At 38.8% G+C, this 20,724-nt stretch overlaps 2 pseudogenes; both read left to right on the top strand.

Moving 5' to 3' along the window:
* The first annotated feature begins 1,628 nt into the window (after positions 1 to 1,628).
* Positions 1,629 to 2,563, top strand: LOC120594063 (olfactory receptor 7E24-like; annotated as a pseudogene).
* A 3,296-nt stretch (positions 2,564 to 5,859) lies between these two features.
* LOC120594061 (olfactory receptor 18-like) lies at positions 5,860 to 11,728 on the top strand (annotated as a pseudogene).
* Positions 11,729 to 20,724: the final 8,996 nt, after the last annotated feature.

The raw sequence follows: 20,724 nt of genomic DNA on the forward strand, positions 1-20,724 counted from the left end.
CTACCTACCTACCTATCTATGTATCTATCTTCTATCTATCTATCATCTATCTCTATCTTTCTATATGATCTATCTCTATCTATCTATATGATCTATCTATCGTCTATTTATTATCTATTTTTACCATCTATCTACATATGCATAATGAAACAGTATTTAACCATAAAAAGAAGGAAACACTGCCATTCGTGACGATATAGATAAACTTGGAGAATATCATGTTTATAGAAATAACTCAGGCACAGATAGACAAACACAGTACGATCTCATATGTGGAATCTCAGAAAATCTCTCTCATAGAATCAAAGAGTAGAACTATGGTTCTAAGGGGCCGAGGTGGACGGAATGAAAACATGTTGGTTAGAGTACTATCTTTCAGTTATAGGATGAATATTTCTGGAGATCTAAGGTACAGCATGGGGACTATAGTTAATAACACTGTATTGAATACTTGAAATCTGTTAAGAGAATAGTTCTTAGGTGTTCTCACCACACATACACAAACACACACGCGTGCACACACACACACACACATGCAGTAACTATATAAAATGATAAATGTATTGATTAACTTGATTGTGGTAATCTTTTCACAGTGTATATATGTATTAAATCACCACATTGTACAATAAAATAACTTCACGGTTTACCATATATGTACATATATATAATTTTTGTTTATCAATCATACTTCAATAAAGCTTGGAAAAAGTAAAACAATGAAGTAGTTTCATCGTTCCGTTACAAAATAGAGTCCAAAAAAAAGCAAAGAACAGTCTCAAACACCAGATATTTTACACATATTATATAGGATTGATAAAAATAACCCTGAATGACATAACAAATTGCAAGTATTTCTTAAATTTTATTATTGTTTAATCGTAAACAGATTCTCTGCACATTAATGCCATCTTTGTAGTCGTTGATGCTGTATAATTATGTACATTTAACTAAACCACATATAATAAAATTTGAAGTACACTAAAGCCAAGGATAGGCATTATATAGAAATGATTTTAAAGGACAGTCCTCATATGTGAGCACTTATTTCTACAAAAATGGAAAAAGAAAACCAAAGAGTGATAAAAGTCATGAAGATAATTATTACATAACATTATTTTCTGATTATCAACATTCAACTAAATTTAGAATCTAGATTACACAGTCCTGCTTTGTACAGATTATTTAATATATTTTAAATAAAGAAACTATCTAGCATGCATTTGTATAAAATAAGATATGTTAAGCTACTTCTTAATTTCTTTAAATTAGAATTTTTTTCCTTAAAGAGTGAAGGATAATTCTTATTCTGTATTTTTTTCTTAACATAGTACGCTATATTTTCCTATGATCATGGATTTGTTATCTCGTATCTTCTTCTTTTTCTGATACTCTTCAGTGAATTTTCTCTAAAGTAAGTGTGTATAAAAAGAAGTAAATAACACTGAAATAAATAAGAGAACAATGTTAAGAAGAACGAATTTGTCATACTGAGAAATACTGCTCAAGGTACTGGGCTGTATGACCTCACAAGTCAATTGTTTGAATCGAAAACATTGACACAATGCGTGTCAAATGTGTGCTCATTTCTTTATTTCCTTTTCCAACCCTCTTTTCCTTTTCAAAAGGTGTCCAAGCTACACAGAACCATAAATCTAACACATGTCTCAGAATTCTTCCTCATGGGAGTCTCAGATGATCTGAAACTTCAGCCTCTGCTCTTTGGGCTCTTCCTGCCCATGTCCCTGGTTGCCATATTGGGGAATCTGCTCATCATCCTGACCGTCAACTTGAACTCCCACCTCCACACTCCCACGTACTTCTTTCTCTCCAACCTTTCCATGGCTGACATCTGTTTTATCTCTACCACCATCCCAAAGATGATCATGGACATCCAAACTCACAGCGGAGAAATCTTCTATGGGGGCTACCTGACTCAGATGTCTTCTTGGATGTATGGATGGTATGCTTCTGACTGTGATGACTTATAACCAGTTTTTGCCCATCTGCCACCCCCTGTACTACTCAGTCATCACTGACCCATGCCTCTGCTGCTTCTTAGATTGGGTGTCATATTTCATCAGCATTTTGGACTCCCAGCTGCACAATTTGATAGTGTTACAACTTACCTGCTTCAAGGATGTAAAAATTTCCAAATTCTTCTGTGACCCTTCTCAACTCCTTCATCTTGCCTGCTTTGATACCTTCACCGATAAGATAGTCATGTATTTTGTTGGCGCCATTTCTGATAATCTCCTTTTCTCAGGAATCATTTTCTCTTACTATAAAATGTTTTCTCTCTTCTGAGAGTTCTGTCAATATGTAGGAAGTACAGAGCCTTCTCCAGCTGCGGCTCTCATCTGTTAGTTGTTTGCTTATTCTATAAACAGACATCGGAGTTTTCTTTGGATAGGCATTGTTGCCTTCCCGCAGGAATGATGTGGTGGCCTCAGTCATGTACTCTGTAGTCACCCGCATGCTGAACCACTTCATTTAAAGCCTGAAAAACAAAGACATCAAGAGTGCCCTAGGGAGGATCCACAGCAAAACAGTCTGGTCTTAATATCCGTGTAACTCTTTATGGAGTGTGGTTGGAAAACCCAGCAAAACCAAACATTGAACCGAATACTGTATCTTTGGTCACATTCGATTTTAGGCTCATGGTTTTCATTCCTCTCCATGCTTCACATGTGAATGTCACTTCTTTTGATTTGTCTTTCACTGAACTGGGAGAGTATCCTGGGATCCTTTGTACATCATAATGAATGCATGAGAGGTTCTCCTCAACCACTCCGGTATGCAGGTGCAATGCATGACTCTCTTGTTATTTACTGAAACTCTACATCCTTTTCCACAATTGGTGCATATGTTTCATATAAACTTTGCATCCATTGAAATTATTTATTCAGGTAATTTTTGAGGATGCAGGTAATTTCTGTGGATTTTATTGAAATCTTTGGGAGAGTTTTATAAATACTGATGACTGGGTGTATTGGAAGAGGCCATGATTAAGGTGTGAATTCCAGTTAATCCAAGAGCTGGACCTGGGGAATCAGAGTCTACTTGCCACTCCCTTGTCCTTGGAACGTTCATTTCACTCACCTACCCTCAGCTAGATGCTGGGTCAAAGATAGAGCCTTGAGCTTGTAATGCATTGTAGAGACCATCTGGATGTCATACATGACTGAACCCAGGTAAAGCTTTTTTTATACATAAATTTTTAAGATTTTTAAGATTTGGGCAGGTGTGTAGATCTTCTTGTGTTGTGGCCGCCCAAGGCAAAACAAATCTGGAGCGATTTGTTTCTCTCTTTGGCCCTCCGTGCATGGGGACTAGTTTCAAATGTCACCCTGGAAGCTTGAGAGATTGCAAACCAACATGGTCTCCCTTGTTAGATATTGACCATATATGCAGGGGTTTATTTCTAGGCTTTGATTCTGTGCCATTGGTCCTTGTGTCTACATTGAATCCAGTCCTATGTCCTATTGTGGCTGATACTGGTAGCCCTTGCTCCTCTTCCTTGTGTTTAGCTGTGTGTTTATGTTTAAGCTTTGCCGTCCTCGGAGTTGATTGAAGCAGAAACACGTCCTTCCTATGTCCCACTAAATGGCTGGAGAAGCTGCTTGCAAACTCTATTCTCTCTTTTACCTTGAGGTAACAACTTTCTCTAGCTGGGAAGTTCTCTCCTGGTGCTATGTAGTGCTGCCCTGGGTGGTGAGACAATGTGTGAAGCTGTTCTTCCTTTCCTTTGTGTGGTCATTCTCAGGTGTTTTGTTCCACTACATTGCTGAAGCTTCCTAAGTGGAGTGCTGAGCTCTCCCAGGGCTGTTTTTGTTCATGAGTAGCCAACTAATCATTGATCTTTGAGGGGGAAACAGAGGTTTGCGTGCTACTTCACCATCTGGTCACACTTTTTGCATATCAGTTAATGACAAACCAGTTGCTAAATTTCTCATTCAGGGTCTTCTGAGCCAGGACAACTGCGTGGATAGGACGTAGCCAGTTGCAAAGTACTGTCATTCCCATACAAACTCACTTTATCAACTGGAAAAAAAAACCAGAAACACTAAAAGTGCCTCAAGCACAATGATTTAAACTATAGAATTGGTGAACACAAAGTGAGCTAAAGAAAATACCTCCTGAGATAGGATGAGCTCTTCTTAATGAGCAGAAATCAGAAGCCACTGGGGACATTTGTTACATTTGGGCACAGAATGGTTGCAGATGGGTGTGATATCAATGGAGGGACTCTGGTGATGGAAGAGAAAGCATGCTAGCTTTTTCTGACTGCATGTCCTGAAGAAACCTGCTGGAATCTGCAGAAACACCAAATTAGAGGCAATTTCTACTCATATGCCGGTTTATCTGCAGGGAAGTTTAGCTGAGAAAATCGTAGTGTGATGGATCGTGGATATGTTGGGAAGCGGAGAGACATCTTTCCAGTCCTGTGGTGCTTAGAGGAAATGTCCTGATAGAGGGGGAGGCCTGTGTTGTGCAAAATCCCATTAGTGCCCAGTACCTCCGCCTCCCGTATTCAGACCCATTTCTTGAGTGTGTCCTGGGTCTACTGACTCGCTTCCAACCAACACATGGCAAAATTGATGAGACGTCACTTCTGAGATTAAGGTGCAAAAAGACTCTGGCTTTCATATTCTTGGTCCTTGTTTCTCTGTCACCTATGTGTTTGTCCTAATGAGAGCCAAAAGCCATGTGTGAGCTTCCCTGTGACAGAGAACTGAGGAAGGCCTCTGATCAAGAGCCCAGAGGAACCCATCTTTCCAAAATGAGTGAACCTCAAAACAGGTCTCTTCTCAGTCTAACTCTGAGAAGACTGCAGCCCTAGCTGACACCTTGAGTGTACTCGTTAGATGCTCTGACTTATTTCAGAGAAGTTATAAATAAGTGTATAAAAGTCCATAGTTTTCTAATATACCAACATATATCAATGAGAGGGATAAATCCGAACTTGGGCTGCTATTTAAACAGGCGAAAGAAACAAACAAACTACAAAATACCCTTTAAAAAGGGACACGAAAATTTTCTTTTAGAGACACAAATATTTTATTAACTGAGAAAATGGAAATAGTTTCAGTTTCTTGTTAAAGAACCTAATTCTCCCTAATTTACATAATAATAAATGGATTTACAGGTGTCTAAGTCGAAAAGTCATAAATTGAAGAGAAAAATATCTGTATTTTATGTTAAGATCTTTGAAACTGGATGTCAGAAGCGAAGTGTACAGATGAGCTTTTTCCTGAGAAAAAGGGTCCAGACCCTTCTATGCACATTTACTTTTCTCCTTTTCCTCTTCTGTTAATGTTAGGTGGTCCTCAGAGATTGAGAGAACATGGGCCGATTTTACTAATTATGAGCTCTGTGCATTGATCTCTCATGGCCACACGGGAGTAAAGAATTAGCCAGTGCCTCCAGCCCTTCAGGATGCGAGTCCCAGTTAAGCTTCATACCTGTATTTTCCTACCAGACTTGTCGCCTACAGCAAGAGATCCATGCCTGAGTGTCTTCCTCCCAGTCCTGAGGACAGGACCTCAGTCCTCATCATTCACCAGGCAGGAGAATGCAGTGGACCTAAACTCCTAGGTCATGGCCCAGCAGAGACACAACACAGAGCAGTAAGTGCCAATGCAGATGGTGGGTGAAGGAGGTATTATGGAGAAACTTGTTTCCTTGTTAGCAAAAGAGTGAAACAGATGAGATAGCCAGACAGGAGAGCATCAGTATGCAAAGTCAGCTCAGAGGACTATAAAGTTTATGTTATTTATTTCTGTTGCGGATTTCAGAATTCTCGTTTAGAATTCTGCTCTTTGTCACTTCCACTAGATTCTGAAGTCATCGACCATACCTGAGCAGGAGATGGATCCCAAAATGATCACAAACGCTATGATTGTGATCATGATGGGGATAAGGAGAGTAACCCTAATATCACAAACTTTATTGAGGTTTTACTTGTCTGAGGCTCAGAGGTGTGAGTTATGTAGCTTTAATTTCAAATTTGCATGATTCCCCCAAGTTGGGGTGCACAGATTATTGTTATTTTACAATTGAGAAAAGAGGCACTGTATTCTTACTTATTTTAAACCAAGTCCTTGGGAAAAAAAGGTGAAGTCTGTGAGGGCATCTGAGCAGTGAGATCTATTCCCAGGGTCAGGGTGCAGAACAATGTCTTTCCATACAATTTAGGTTCATGTGGCTATCGAGCCCTTGATATGTGGCTACTTCAAATTGAGATGTGGTGTTAGCATAAAATATTAGATTTTTGATGATGTTCAAGAAAAGAATGCAAGGAATCTCAATTTTGTGTGAAAGTATAATATTCTTGATATAATCGGATAAGTAAAATGTTAAAATTGAAAGGAATCAATAAACATCAAACCTAGTCAACCTTCCCTTTCTAGGTCACCGCAGGCAGAATGCCTGCAGGAAAGTGACTCAGTCTTGTTTCTTTCTTTCTTCCTTTATTTTCCATAGCAGTTTTTATCTATATAGCCAAAATTGGAAAATAAACCAAATATCCTACAACAGGTGAAGAGTTAAACACAATTTGTTACATCTATGCCATGGAATACTAGTCAGCAATAAGAAGGAACAAAGCATTGATACACCCAATAACTTGGCTGGATCTTAAGAACATTATTCTGAGTGAAAAAAGTCAATTTCTACATATTACTTCCTGTATGATTGCATTTACATAACATTCTCAAAATGATAAAATTAAAGAGATAAAAAATGCATAAGTAGTTGCCAGGGAGTAGGTGTGGGGAGGGAGGCAGTAACAATAAAGGGGCAGCATGAGGAACTTCCATGTTGTGAGTGAACGGTTCTGTCTCTTGACTGTGGTCATAGTGATTATACAAATCTATATAAGTAATTAAATGCCATATAATCCCAAAGACTTACCTCAAAAATATGAACAAACAACCGAAAAAACAAGTGCATTTAAACTGGTGCAAGATCTATTGCTAGTTAGTTGTACCATGCCAGTTAGTTTTCTGGTTTTGACGATGCTGATTCTCATTGAATCCCCAGCACCTACATTACCCCTGGTGCAGAGCAGGCAGTCAAAACAAAGTAAAACAAACAAAAAATACACATATAAACTCTGTTAAACATTGATTACTGTTCGTTAGTTTACAGGGACACAGCATACTCCATATGGCTGCCACACACTGGGAGCTTTCCTTACTGGTCTTTCATCCCTTCAAGGGATGTGCGTGAGACTAAAGAAATAAATGAGACACTGTCATTTTATTCCATGCGCTGTTCCCAGAGTGATTCCTTGAACCTGACGAGGGAGTCATGGAAACCTTTGATTTATAGCCAAGCTGGACCAAAGTTGTAGGTAACCTGGGGCCCTTACAGTTGGTATCTGAACTGAGAGAGAAAGTAGATTCTTGGCACTGAGCCCTTAACCTATGGAATCTGACACTCTAGACAGATAGTTTCAGAATTGAGTTAAATCATAGGACACTCAGCTTGTATCATGGAGAATGGTTTGATGTGGGGGATCCTAGCCCCCACATTTGGTGACCAGAAGAGCAGAAATTAAATGTTCTATGTAAAGTAAATGAGATATGAAGGAGGTAAAAAACTGGGCAGGTTTTTCCATACAGGGCCAAGGACTTTTTTATTTTTCTATTTTTGATTTTTTAAATTTTCTTTATTTGTTTCAAGTATACAGTACATTGGTTAGACATTTATATAGTCTATAAAATGATCCCCCTACTTGCTCCTTCTCTCATCTGGCTCTCCATCTAGTCAATATATTAATGCTAACTGTAATCCCTATGCCGTGCTCCCCATCCCCCTGACCATCTATTAACTACTAATTTGTATTTCTTTAACCCTTTACCTCATTCTCCCAGCCATACAACCCTCCTCTCCTCTGTCACCAGATTGTCCTCTATATTTGCGAGTCTGTTTTGATTAATTTGTTCTTTTTCTTCCTCAGATTCTGCATATAAGTAAAACTATATGGTATTTATCTTTCTCTGACTTATTTCACTCAGCATAACACCCTCTACGTCCATCCATATCATTGCAAATATTAGGATTTCATTCCTTTTAATGGCTGAGTGATATTCCATTGTACACATGAACTATAACTTCTTTATCCAATATTCTGTGGATGGGCACTTAGATAGCTTCCATATCTTGGCACTTGTAAATTGTGCTGTATGGCCAAAGACTCAGTTTAATTATAATTTAGTCAGAGTGTCCACGGCCATTAGTGGATTTTTGAGGGCAATGGGTGCTATTACAAAAGAGAATTTAGACAAAGCAATAGTCCCCAATGATAAAAGTGAGGCATAGACGTCCTTTATTTTTATGTTTGAGAACTTCCTAAGATTTTAGAGGCTATCATGTAAAAATTTAGTGGCATCATTAGTTATTGCTGTAATTTGAGACATGGTATTGGTTGAGGACATGAAATTTTGCCAATTGGTGCATTTCAGCTGATGTTAATGTTAATTCAGAACCTGTGCTGAAGAAATGCAAAAGCCACTTGGTACCCATTAGCTTTTCTTCTATAAATTCTTTCATTATATTCTGTAGTTCTTGCTGGGTCAAATTGTACACCTCTGTTTCTGTTTTTTGTTTTCTTTCCATACCTAGGTCTCTGTATGTGTGTGTGTGTGTGTGCGCGCGTGTGTGTGTGTGTGTCTGTTTTTTTCATTCTTCCTTCCTCTTTCTTTCCTCCTTTATTTTATTACTAGATATACTTTAAGGATGGTTCTCTCTATTCTGTTCATATTTATAGATTTCTTTCTCCAGAGAACCTCAAATCAGTATCTTCAGGGTGAGGGACCTTCTCCATGATGATGGTTGCTTTGTAGGATTCATGTACCATGTGCTTAAATCAAATTGGAATTAAATCCTTTGCTGTGCCACAGAAGTGCGATGGGTGCCGTTCTAAAACCCTGAGGATTCAGATTTTTGTCGAGACAAAGACCTGAGTAACAGCAAAGCAGACACATTTAAAAGTCCTGGCAGTTCTCTGTACTTAGATGTGCAGATCTCAGCATGACACATAGTAACTGCATTTCCTTTTCTCCTCTCTTCTTCTCTTCTCCTCTCTCCCATCCCCACCATTCCCTTTCATTTTCTCTCTTTCTTTCTGTCTCTCTGTCTCTGTCTCTGTCTCTCTTTCCTCCTCCTTGTCGAATTCCCTTTAATGACTACTCTTTTGTGAGAACCACCCCGATGGACCTATGCTGCACACAGGGTAAATAAACTCTTTCTCCCGAGCACAATAGGGGCAAATGCATGGTGAAACACACACCAATCAGGGGAAGTATCTTTCCCGTGACCCTAATGTCATTATATCTTCATTCAAAGACACAGATAGGTCTTGGCCAAGACACAAGTCCCAGGGCTACATTAAGGAAAGATCCAACTCTATAGTTTTGTCAACATTCGGTAAGTAATTGTAGAAACTTCTAAGTGAGGTTAGTAAGATATATATGAAAGGATTGGAAAGACTCGATAAATGCAGCACAATGAGGCACTGTCCAAAGTGAAAGCTTGATATCACACAGCAGAACCAGAGCAAGAAAAGACACTTTGGGTGCTGGTGGTCCTTGTCTCCATATCTGACTCACCACGACAAGTGCAGTGAATGCTCTGCAGGAATAGGATGGGCTCTCACCCCAAATTAGGCTTGGATACTGAGGCTGAAAATTCTACACATTCAAGAGAGTATAAAATGTTTTATTCCTCATATGGATGACTCCCATTGTGGATGAAGAGTAGGAGCCCATCTAAGCTGGCCTGCAAGGACATAAGAGGTCAAGGATAGTGGCTTTTTAAAAAAATTGTGGTTGGGTTGTGTGATCAGTGTGAGAGTTTCTGCATATGCAAGTTTAGAACTGCTGGCTGTCGCCAAAAGAGGAAGGAGCTAGCCTTTTTAAAATTGAGATATAATTGACACATAACATGATATAAGTTTCAGGTTCATAACATAATGTTTAATATTTGTGTATAGTGCACAATGATGGTGACAAGTCTAGTTAAGATCTTTCACAATACATAGTTACAAAATTTTATTGTAAGCAGAACTTTTAAGATGTGCTGTCTTAATAATTTTCAAAAGCAAAATAAAATATTATTAATTATGCTAACCATGCAGTACATTACACCCACATGATGTTTTTATTTTCTAAGTGAAGGACTCAGGCTTTCTTATCAGATAGTCCAGATGTTGGGCAGAATGGGAAGAGGGAGAGGTGTGGTTTAAAATTTGTTAGTAGCCAAATATCACACACACACAAAAATGGAATCAGACTCTTAATTACATAGCTCTTTTATATGTTTATAAATAGTCCAAATCAAGGGAATTAATTACACTGCATTTGGATGAAATAAAATACATTTAAATGCTTATTAGTGTCCTTTAATTAAAGAAACTAATTAAGAACATTTTCTTTTCTTAAGGGAGGAGGATGTTTCTCATTTATTACTTTCCTTCATATGAGGGGACTGATGGGTTATGATGTTTATGGATTTTTAAATCTCTAAATAACATTGCTCCTCTAATTTCTCTAGCTCATTCTTTCCAAAGGATGCATGTAGTAACAGGTTAATGGAGCAAATTCAATGTGAAAAAGGTTCTCAGAAGAATGTTTGTCATAACTGTGAAATACTACTGAAGGAGTATGGTCTTCGATTGTGAATACTTTATATATGAATTGCTAAACACAAAATATAGACACACTGATGGATACTTGTATACTTGTTTCCTTTATACCAGTCCTCCTTTATTTTCCAAAAGGTGTCTGTGCTCTGTGGAACCACAGAACATAACAGGTGTCTTGAAATTTCTCCTCCTGGGACTCTCAGATGATCCAGAACTGCGGCCTCTAATTTCTGGGCTCTTCCTGTCCATGTACCTGGTCACCATGGTGGGGAATCTGCTCCTCATCCTGGCTGTCAGCTCTGACTCCCACCTCCACACCCCCATGTACTTCTTCCTCTTCATCCTGTCCATGGCTGATATTGGTTTTACCTCTACAACCATCCCCAAGATGATTTTGGACATCCAAACTCACAGCGGAGTCATCTCCTATGCCGGCTACCTGATTCAATTGTCTTTTTTTATTGTTTTTGGATGCCTGGACAATGCACTTCTAACTGTGATGGCCTATGACTAGTTTGTAGCTATTTGTTACCCTCTGCACTACCTGGTCATCATGAACCCCCGTCTCTGCAGCCTGTTTTTTTAGTGTCCTTTCTGATCAGCCTTTTGGACTCTCAGATGCACTGCTTGTTGATGTCACAACTTTCCTTTTGCACAAATGTGGAGATTCCTCATTTCTTCTGTGACCCTCCTCAACTCCTCAAGCTGGCCTGCAATGAAACCTGCACCAGTGAAATATTAATCTATGTTATTGGTGTCATCTTTGGTGGAGTTCCATTCTCAGGGATCATTTTCTCTTACTATAAAATTGTTTCCTCCATTCTGAGAGTCCCATCTACAGGTGGGAGATATAAAGCCTTCGTCACCTGTGGTTCTCACCTTTCAGTTGTTTGCTTATTTTATGGAACAGGCTTTGTGGTGTACTTCAGTTCAACTGTTTCACATTCTCCCAAGAAAGGTGTAGTTGCCTCAGTGGTGTATACGGTTGTTATCCCCATGCTGAACCCCTTCATCTACAGTCTGAGGAACAGGGACATCAAGAGAGCCTTGCAGAGACTCCTCAAGAGAAGAGCATAGTTTCAATACTAATCCCCTCCCCCAATTTTTGGTCTATGGATTACAAATTACTTCAAAACCAAACAGGTTTGGAATAGGAAACATGCCTCTTTTGGCACAGAATTTTTGTAGGTCATGTTTTTCATTTCTTTTGATCTATTATATCAGAAAGTTGCTCATTTTGGCACATATCTGATGGGATTAAGGGACTAGTCTATGATCCTATGTACGTCAAAATCGCTGCACAATTGAGTTTAATTACAACTATGGAATATTATGTATTTGCCACCGATGACCCAGGCATCCTGTAGATATTGACAACTCTCTTTTGAATACAGAGCTATATATGATTCCGAACCATTTTCACCATCCATGCCTATTTTCCATAAAACTTTGGCTTCGTTCAAATTCAGATTGCATGAGAAAATGTGTGTCACTGGTGCTCAATCTACGATTCTTACTTGAAGCACCTGAGGAGCTTTGAAATACTTCATGGCTGAATCCCATCACCATAGATTACGATTTAATTGGACTGGAGAGTGAAAATATTATAAACGCATTTAACAGCACCTTAGGTGGGTCTAATGTGCAGCCAAGTTGAGAACTATTGAATTTTGTCCCTCTTTTTATTCCAGGATGACTTGTATGTCTTGGGTTCTTTACTGTTTATGATTAGGTCCTGAAGATCTCAAAGTGATCAGTGCTCATAAAGGCAAAGATACAAAGGAGTTTGCCTGAGTCACAGCCAATGCAATTTTTTCCCTTATATTCCTGGTAATAAATTTCTTTCCACATATTCTCTCCATTCACACTGTAAAGCTGTCCCTCTGTGCTGGATATGAAGCTATTGTTTTCTGCTCCAAACTTAGCCATGTGTAATGTAAGTTGTGATGCCATGGGTATATTTAAACTGCTGCTCTGATTCTCCCTCTGGTTTCTCTATAGGTTTATCCAGTAAGTTCCTATAAAGGGCACACAAACCAACTTTCCTCTTACCCCTTAGACTATGGCGCCGTCACTGTTTCCTGCAGTTATGACACTGTGTTACCATATTTTATCCGTTCATCTTAAAAACCATCAAAAAATTGCTATATGAAATTATCTTCATTAAATAACTAGTGTGGTTTCTCTTCCTGATTGAACCCTGACTGGTAAATCATAAAATGGGCAATAAATTTGAGGAATGCAAAGTGAGCTCAGGATAAGAAGGGGATTGTAATGCTATGTCTTGATCAAGGGTGTACAATTGAGGTTTAAAGTACTGATATGATATTTCCAGTGCCTGTGTGATTCTAACTGTCCCAGTAGATCGTCACGTCACCCAAATCATTATGAGTAAATTTAACCCTATCTTCATTTTCATTACTCAGCAGTAGTACAGACCATGTCTTCAACAAAGGAGATATCTTTCCTTTCACTAGTAACCACCTCATTGGGATTCTACATAGTAACAATGCTTTTTTCTCTTCTGTCTTTGGCCTCCTTCTGTCTTCTGCAGGTCCCTATGTACACATCCTTCTTTCCTTTAGAGATGCTACATGTAGTTTTTGAGGTAGCAGTCTGAGATTTCTGAGAAGCTTTCCAATAACTGGTTTAATCTATTCTGCCTTTTACCACTAAGCTAAATCGACTACCAACTTCACTAGCAATGAACCTAGTTCCTAATTGGCTCAGTTTAATATCAGGATTTTCCTCCTGCCCAAGCAGTCTAAAATGTCTCAACACTCACGCCTCCTTCTCCAATTCTTCTCTATACTCCTGCCATGTGCTCATTTGGGCTCCCTAAAAATTTCTTGTTATTTATGCATATAAACATAATTACAGTAATTATCTCATATCTGATTTAACTGAGTAAGTAGTAACTTTTTCTTCATATCAGTTAATGAGAAATTAGTCTCAGTGCTTCTCATGCATAGACACCTGAATCAGGAAGACTGTAGAGATTAGGCACTAAGGTTGTTGAAACCGTGATTCCCATATATTCCAGTTTGTTTCACTACAGAAGCCAAACTGCAATTAAAAAGAGACTTCAAGAGTTAAAATACAAAGGTTATGAAGAAAATATAGGAATGGCCGGGATAAGCTCTTACTAGTTGAGCAGAAATCAGAAGATTCTAGAGTCGCTTGTTGAATTAATCCTGAAATGGCCATGGCTTCTCTTGGCAAAGATGAAAGAACTCCATTGGTATAAAAGAAACCATGGAGACTTCTTTTCTTGATGTGGCCAAATACAGCAAGCTAGGGTCTGCAGAAATATCTAAAACAGAGCAAGTTCTTCCATGTGTCAGTTCCTTTCTAGTAAAGACATTTTTTTAAGAAGGCGGTGATGTGAAGGTTTGGGGACTATGCAAGAAAGCAGAGAGACATCTCTAGTGTCTTGTTGTGCCTAGAGTCCAAATTCCTGATGGAGACTGAGGCTTTTGTGCTGAGCAGCTTCTCAGATGTTTCCAATATACCCTACCTCTTTTCTACATGCCCATGTATATACCCATCTCTATGAGGATTGGGCCTTGAAACTTACATGCAATGAATAAAATGTCAAAAAATATGGGGGAAAACCTGGTAGACCTAACTGGTAGGCCACAGGGGATCTTGAGGCTAACATGTTAAGTGAAATTATATCAGAAAAAGTTTACAACGATGTGATTTCACTTAAATGTGAGATATAAGAATGAAAGCAACAAAAGAACAAGACAAGCAAACAAAAACTCGCAGACAAACACAACAGTTTAGAGGTTATCAGAGAGAAAGGGGTGAGGGCACGAGGTTGAAAAGGGTAAAGAGGGTGAAATATATAGTGACGGATGGAAATTTAACTTTGGGTGGTGAACACATGGTGCAATATTCATACTGCATATTATTGAATTGTACACTTGAAACTTATATGATTTTATTAACCAATGTCACCCCAGTATATTTGATATTAAAATTAAAAAAAATATATTGGTATGTCACTCCAATGTTATTGTAATAATAGACTCAGTCTTCTGACTATCAGCCGTCTTCTATTCTCTCACCAGCTCTCTCTGGTGGAAGAGAGCTGTCATGTTGTCAGCTGCCCAATGGGGAAGCTCAGGTGGCAAGAAACTGAGGGATGCCAACGGTCAGCTGCCCATGAGGAACTGAATCCTGCCAAAACCACGTGAGTGAGCTTCAAATTAGATCCTCTTCCATGCAAGACGTGAGATGACTACAGTCTTACATTTAGAATGCAGACATCTGTGAAACCCCCCGTAGGACTTAAGAAAATTGTCAATTTGATATGTCAAAATAGATGGTTGTCTAATGTAACAACATATATAAATTTCACAAAAAAAAATTAGAACTTTGGCTGTCATTCAAAATAACAAAAACATATATCTTCAACACATAAAATTCAAAACCCCCAAGCAGGACTATTGGGGAAAAAATAGTTCTAAGACACAACAACCTTAAATAAAAACATAGAAATTATAGCATATTCTTGGTATAGAAAACACAATTATCCCTACAGGGAATAATTAATTCAGTGAATTTGCAGACACACAAGTTTCATATTGATATTTTTAATTGAAAAAAATTGTCTGATTTATAAAATCCTTGCAACTTAGAGTTGGACGTGAGGCGTACATGGAAGCTTTCTCCTGAGAAGAGGAAGGGCCCACAATCTTGAAAGTACATTCCCTTTTCCCTTTTCCTCTCCTATTAATAACAGCAAGTCTTCAGAGTTTGGGATAACATGGACCGATTTTGGTAATTGTGAGCTTTGTGCATGAGCTCTTAAGGCCATGCAGGAAGAGGTACTTGGCTTGTTTCTTTAGTCCTTCAGGTTCCATTTTAAGTCCAGTGAGCTTCACATCCGAGTCCTCTGCTCTAACAATCACTGCATCAGGACGCCAATGACTAACTCAGCCTCACGCCAGACCTGGGGAAGGAGCCTGAATCTTCATCGCTTGCCAGGCAGGACACGGGCAGCGGATTCTCACTCCTTGGCCATATTCTAGCAGAGATAGAACAGCCCACTGTGGACCATGGAGATGGAGGATGGAGAAGGATCTGTCAGGAGCATTGTTTTCTCACCATTATGACAAACAAGAGAGTTGGGATTAGCAGATGAGAGGGCACCAATGTGGAAAGGTTCAGTTATTTTGTCCTTACAAAGGTAGATTCTGAATGCCTAGAGGGAGACAACTGAGCCTAATTCATTTCTGATCCCCCAGAGCATATACTTTGTTTGGCTGAGAACAACAATCTCTGTTAAATCCCGAATAGACTCTTGGACTCAGAAGCAGAGCACAGGCAACATGACTTCCACACAGTGCTTTCCTTCCTGGACTGTCATTCCTTCCAGCAATGGCTCATAGAAATTAACAGAGGGTAGAACAGAGCTTCTATGTATCTGTGCCACAGATATCCTAAGAAACCTATCATTTTCACATTTAATAGTATCTACAACATTTAAATATAAAGAAAAGGGAGCAAACATTTGGAGATGAAAGGAAATCTAGTCTGGGTGGTGAACACACAATGCAATATATCTAAGACTTTCTGTCGAATGATACAGAAATCCAAATGGACTTTCTGTCCATTTTTGGATTTCATAAAACCAAAAATGTTAAAATCTTTTAAGAATATTTGTATACTAAAAGCTATTTGATTTTGAACTTTTTATTTTAATTTAGAATCCAGTTTATGTTGTTTTAGCTCTTCTAGACTACATTCCAAATTAAGAGAATTTCTTATACTGCATTTGGATACGATAAAATCTTCTTGACTGATCCTTGGCCTCTTTTAATTATGATGATATTTTTTCTTAAACAGAGAAGAATATTTTTTATTCCATATTTTCCTTCAGAGGTAGAGGCTGATATTTTACTCGTTCATGGATTTGTCTTTTTAGAATGATCTTTTAAAAAAGTCTTTGACCCAGTGTCTCCAAATAGGGTGTATATAGAAACAGGTGAATAGCCCAGAGAGCAATAAGAGTTCTAAAAAAGGTTCACAGCTGAGAAATGTTGCCAAAGGTAATGGGAGTGTATGGTCCTCAAAGGTAAATTCTTCATCTGTTGATTGCTTAAATCCAAAATACGTACACTTACCTGGGTGCCTCTATACTTGTTTTATTCACTCAACACTCTCTTCCTTTTTTTCAAAATGGGTCCCATGTGCATGGAACCATGCAACCTGACAGGTGACACAGATTTCTTCCTCTTGGGACTCTCAAATGGTCCAGAACTGCAGCCTCGTCTGTTTGTGCTTTTCCTGGCCATGTGCCTGGTGATTGCTCAGGAACCTACTCGTCATTCTGGATGTCATCTCTGACTCCCACCTCCACATCCCTATGTACTTCTTCCTTTCCAATTAGTCCATGGCTGACATCAGTTTCAGCACAACCGTAGTCCCCAAGATGATGGTGAACCTGCAGAGAAACAGCAAATCTATCACCTATTCAGGTTGCCTAACTCAGGTTACTTTTCCTTTCTTTTTTCACGTTTGGACTTTCTACTCCTGGCCATGATGACCTATGTCTAGTTGGTGGCCATTTGGCAACTCCTACACTATCTGGTCATCGCAAAGCCCTGTTTCTATGGCTTGTTGGTCCTGCTGTACTTTTCATCAGCCTTTCAAACTCTCAGCAGCACTATTTGATGATGTCATAGCTTAACTTCTGTGCAGATGTAGAAATCCGTCATTTCTTTTATAAACCTCCTCAACTCCAGAAGCTTCTCCATAATGATACCTCCACCAATAACGTATTAGCCTATTTTATTGGTGCCATCTTTGGTGGTGTGCGACTCTCAGAGATCTTTTTCTCAGGGATCTTATTCTCTTACTACAAAAGCATGTCCTGCATTCTGAGAGTCCCATCACCAGGTGAGAAATATAAAACCTTTCCACTTGTGGTTCTCGCCTCTCAGTTGTTTGCTTATTTTATGGACTAAGCCTTGGAGTGTATTTTCATTCAGTTGCCTCAACTTTCTTGAAGAAGAATGCAGTCGCCTTGTTGATATACACTGTTTATCCCATGCTGAGTTCTTTCATATACAGCTGTAGAAACCTAGAGTGCACTGTGATGAATTATCAAAAGAAATAGCCTAATCTCAACCTGCTATCTTTTTTATTTCATAGAACTGGAAAAGCAGCAAAATCAAACACGTGCAACAAGGAATTTCTGACTCTGCACTCACATAGTGCATATGTACTATATGGCTCTCCTCTTTCTGTTTATACTGTTTTTTTTTTTTTGTATAGATGTAATGGAATTGAGAGATTATTTTGGACTCTCTACTTAAGTCAGAGCCTCTCAGTATTATGGGTAGTACATCAGTACACCCTTCTCACTTTCCTTATGCATTATCCAGGACTCTTCGTCTTAAGCAGTCTTGTTTCTAGCTTTGTACAATAATTATAGCTCTCTCTCTCTCTTATTTATTTTTCCAATAGTTTTCTCATGATTTTTCTGTATTTTCTAGGAGGCTCTAAACTCTACTTTAAGAACCAACATATTCATATTTTTGCTCTTTCATTATGTTGGTTAGATGCTTGGTCAAATAGGATGACTATTTAATTCTGTCTAAGCCAGGGTGTTTTGAAATTGAAATGGAGCTGTATTGATACCGAGTTTGAAGAAATAGTTGTCAACTGGAACTTGCTTAGGAAAACTGGTATGTATGATTTCCAAGCAATGGGGATCCCTAATGTTTCTAATAATTCTTCCCATTCCAATATCTTCCCAGTCAATTAAATAGCCAGACATAAAAGGATAAATACTATATTATTCCACATATATGAGGCATCTAAAGTAATCAAATTCATAGACACATAAAGTAGAGTAGTGGATGCTAGCAGCTGGGAAAAGAGGAAATAAGAGGTAGTGTTTAATGGGGAAATAAAGCTTCCTATTTGCAAGACAAAAAGTGTTCCAGAGATGAATGATGATGATCGTGGCATAACATTGGGAATGTACTTAATACAACTGAATTCTACCCTTAAAAATGGTTAAGATGATAAACTTAAGTTATATTATTTTGCCACGATAAAGAAAGTGTCCTGTTGGGAATGAGAGACATGTTGCTCCAGATGTTGGGTGTACCACTTAGCCCTCAGCATCAGACCCCATAGATCTGCCTCAGCTGCAGAGTGCCACCTAACCATGGTCATGCCTCCTTCTGGGGAAGCCCACACCCAATGACATTTGGCTCCTTATCCCAATTCCAGCCAACTCTAAAGGATCATCCTAGACTCAGAGTTTTCTGTTGATTTTAGGTAGCCTTTGATGGGCTTCAACTTGACTTGATGTTTTCCACTGCTCTTCCTTGCTTCAAAGAGTTTGCCAAATCACAGTGTCTGAGGGCATAGACCCTTCAAGACTCTCTTTACTTCAGACATTAGCCACAATCTCAGAAGTCCCCAGGGCCACCCACACTTTAGACAAGTTAGCTACAAATTCAGGAACTCCCTCACATACAATAACTTTATAGAATGACTCAAACTGAGGGAACTCTTTCAGGTTCAATAATTCATCAGAATGAGTCACAGAACTTGGGACGGTTTATACTTATGATGACAGTTTTATTATAGCATAAGAATACAAAGTAGAAATAGCCAAAGTAGAACACTGAGGGCAAGATCTGGAAGGTCCCATATGTTAATCTTCTTGTTGTCTATTCCTTGTGAGTCTAGATCTCTTACTGCCTCCTGGCCATACTTTGAGACAGCACACAGAGTATTGCCCACCCGGGAGCTCACCTGAGCATCACTGTCCAGAGTTTTTATTGAGGCTTCATTACATAGGTGTGAACAATGAAATGATTGCCCATTTGACTGAACGCAGTTTTTAGCTTCTCTCCCAAAAGTTTCTGTTGGTATACTTTGCCCAGGGCTCCAACACTTTTTCATGTGTTTGGTCTTTCGGCATGGCCAGTTCCCACCTCATTAGCACAAACTATCCGTTGTGGTCCGTTGGGCCCATGATGAATAACCAATCACTCCTATCGCTAAATTTCAAAGGCTTAAAGGTTACCTTCCAGGAACTGGGACAAAGGCCATATTTCTCATTTGGTTAGGCCAAATTTCTTACTACACATCTGCCCTTCTACAGATTTTGAATCCAGGAGTATTGCCGGGATATTATCCTGCATGCCAATCACTGTCTCACAATCAGCTTCACAAGAAGTAATAAAATTATTTTGAGAAGATTTTAAAGACAGTTTCAAGATAGTTCTTTGAATTGTCATCAATGTTCAGTAATGCCGAGCTTAGCGATAGGAAAATTCAAAGAGACGAGATAAAGTATAGAAATTTGGGGACAGTCTGGAGGTCCTCATAGAAAATCTTAATGAACCTAGAAATCCAGACTGACAGATGTTTGATAGAAAGAAAGTGCAGAGTTTGAAATAATAAGATAAAATCTACTTGAGTTTTATATTTCTAATTATTTATTTTCAAATATTAATCCCTAGGTGGTGTAAATAAGTATGACTTAAGAATGATAACTTTTTGGCCTCTGTCAACCTCTTCAAATTTCTAGAGGTCCTGTGGTCCAATCATAAGCACATGTCTGCCCCTAATTTTGGGTACACTTTTGATCAGGGTCCTCGGATTCCTCCGTTCATTAGGTTTTGGAGGCATTGAGTGCGAGGACATTCAGTATTTAACAGTAATGATGCCTCTGTCCTTCTGGGAAGTGGAGGTTCCTGAAGAACTGAGGAGTGTTCCAAGGCTTGTCCATTAGAATAAAGAGGTACACGGATGAGTGACACCAAATAGTAGAAAGACCTTTCACTGCATTCTGGCAGATGTACTACTTAAGTCTCTTCTTGTTTCCACTGTCAAAATCCACTAGCATGTAGCTATTCAGATTCTCAGAAATAGAAACTTACTCTTTCAAGTCACTAGCCCCTCCCACCCCCACCAAATCTGGTCATTGTAGTTTCTTTCTTTTCCCCCATATCAAAGCAATTAAATTATCTGAGCAACACTGTCTTAGTCAGATGATTTGCTTCTCCCATTCTACAAAAACAGCTCATATAAATATT

The sequence above is a fragment of the Pteropus medius genome, unplaced genomic scaffold (assembly GCF_902729225.1).
Source record: "Pteropus medius unplaced genomic scaffold, Ma_sr-lr_union100, whole genome shotgun sequence".
Classification (NCBI taxonomy): domain Eukaryota; kingdom Metazoa; phylum Chordata; class Mammalia; order Chiroptera; family Pteropodidae; genus Pteropus; species Pteropus medius.